A 2,741-nucleotide genomic window follows, 5' to 3' on the forward strand; every position below is an offset into this window, starting at 1 on the left:
GAACGGCGGGGAGAGCTCGGGCCGGGCTTCCACAGGGTCCTGGGGCTTTCGGCTTTGCCCTCTCTGCTGCGCGGGCTGCATTTGGAGCAGTTAAATCATCAGAGGTTACGTTGGAGGGAGCCTAAAGCCCATCCAGTGCTACCCCTGCCATGGCCAGGGACATCTTCCACCATCCCAGGGTGCTCCAAGCCCCAGTGTCCTTAGCCACTGCCAGGGATCCAAGGGCAGCTACAGCTGCTCTGGGAATTCCAGCCCAGCCCCTGCCCGCTCTCCCAGTCAGGAAATCCTCCCCAGTATCCATCTAAATCTCTCCTTTCCCAGTGGGAACCTATTCCCTGTGTGCTGGGGAGGGATCCCTTTGGGACAAGGGATTCCCTCCATCCCTTGCCCCAAATCCCCCTCCAGCTCTCCTGGAGCCCCTTTAGGCACTGGAAGAGGCTCTGAAGGTTCCCTTGAAACTTCTCTGTTGGCTCCTCTCTTCCTGCTCACAGTTCCTGGTACCAAATGTAAGTTATTTAAACCTGGGCCGCTCATACAAATTAAATTCATTTATAAGAAGCCAGAGCATTAATGGGTACACCTGTCTTTTAAAACTCATGGGACTTCAGTGATCTATTCTAGCTCAGAGCACACATATGGACATATTGTGTTATCTTTTGAGCTGGAAGGGAATTTGATATCAAAGTTAACTATCCTGGGAGCTTCTGGGACAGGGATTGCCCTCACAGGCTGGCAGCAGAGCATGGCAGGCCCTGCCATGATTCCAGCTACTATGGGACAAAAACCTGGATTTGTTGTCCCATTAACACAAAGCCAAGATGAATTAGCAGAGGTACAAGGTGAAAGGTTTGTCTGCAGGATCGCTTGGAGTCAAATAGAGGGTCTCAGCTCATTTTGCATGAAGTGCAGCCAACTATACCCTCAGCATCAAGGCTCAGGGCCATTGAGTTTATGTGCATTGATTTCACACCTTCACTCATTTACCTTCCCTCTCCCCAGTCCTTTCCTGCAGATAAATTTAAGGCCCAGCAGAGAAGGAACATCCTTAGCTGGAAAAATCAACTGTGGCAAATTTGCGATAAAAGTCAATCTTCCGTGCACCTTTGTTTTACTGGGTGTTGTAAGAGATCAGACATCTATTTTATCCAGCTGGATTTTCACCCTGGGCATGCTGAGTTTTCCACAGGATGGATCGAACAGGAGCGAGGTTGTTGTGCTTTGCTCTCCTGAAGCCCAGTCCCACCAGCAGCACTCCAGATCCGTGGAAATACAGATCCTTAGGCGAGGATGCTGGGCAGGGATTTCTGTATTTCTTTTTTAGGCTGGAATTCGAAAAATTTTATTTTTAGGAAAACCAATTGGCTGTACAGGCACATTTATCTGAAGTGGGGGATATTGGTCCAATGTTGCAGCAACAAGGGGAGCACCTCACCCCCCATTTCTGGTGCTGTTTCTGGAGCTGTGGCCCCTTTTTCTTGCTGGGGTTCTCCACAGCAAACATCAGCTTGCAGCTCCTTTACTCTTTCTTCCTGCCTTATGCTGCAAACTGAAACAAATCATTGCCTTTAGCCCAGGAAAAAATAAAATCTGTATTGTTTCCTGCATCCTTTCCAGTCCCCATTCTCTTTCCCCACTCCAGCACAGTTATCCAGTTTATAAATTTGACAAATGTGTGTCAGGGCACTTCAGACATCAACGCTGAGTTGGTTTTATTGGCAGCAGTGAGATCCTGGGCACATTTGCAAGAAGCATCTCAGAGCTGTGGGTCCAGAAGTGGGAACTGCTGGTATGAGCTGGGCTCATCCTTACGGAAAAGCCTTCCCTATCCCCTGAGGGACCCAGTTCTCCTGCAGGAGAGCCACAGGCCTTGGCTTTGCCAAGTGTTTATCCCACTGGAGCAGCGCAGCCCCAGCTGCGAGGCATGAGCTGGATGAGGCATCTCCTTCCAGGCTTTGTTTGGACAAAGCAGCGCTGCTCCCAGCTGCAGTGTTTGATCTTTTCCAGAGCTGAGGAGATAAGAGCAGGGTCCTCAGGGAGCTGGGAAATCCTCCCTGCTCTGCAGAGTGAGGGAACGCTCTGTGCAGCACTGGGACCCTCAGGGGAGGGGGTGCTTTTCTTGTAGTCCCATAAATCACAGTTCCAAGGCTGCTCTGTCAGAAGGGAAGAGCAGGGAAGGGGCAGTGGAGCAGTTTTTAACCCTGGATCACCTGGAGAGCTGGGATGTGCCCTGGTGTGGCAGAGTTGCCCTGTGTGTGCCAGTGTGGGAGCTGCACTGCTCTGCCCCACTCCCTCATTTGTAACTGGTAATTAAAAGCAGAGCAGGTCAAGGAAAATGTCCACAGTCATCACATCTTCCCCTAGAATAAATCTCTCTTTCTAAGTAGAATGGGAGAAGAAAGAGGAGGAAGAGGTGACTTAGGGGAGGAAGGATATTCTGGAGTAAGGAATGCCCAGGGTGGCACCACTGTGAGCCCCACAGAGAATTGTGGTGGAGCAACCTCCTCATTCACAACCATCAGCGTTGGGGGTGACCGTAGGAAAACAGTGACCAAAACTCCTCATGGCCTTTGCTATGTGTATCCCACAAAAATGTGCTTTCATCCCAGAATAACGGGGCAGAAAGTCTGTGGTTTTGTCCCTGGCATCTACAAAAGGGATAAAAACCCCCTTATCTCTCATAGCCATAAATGGCTGCTTTTCTTAGGGATTTGGGAACAGGGTGACCTGGCATGGGGTGATTG

This window comes from Geospiza fortis, unplaced genomic scaffold (genome assembly GCF_000277835.1).
Source record: "Geospiza fortis unplaced genomic scaffold, GeoFor_1.0 scaffold2, whole genome shotgun sequence".
NCBI lineage: Eukaryota > Metazoa > Chordata > Aves > Passeriformes > Thraupidae > Geospiza > Geospiza fortis.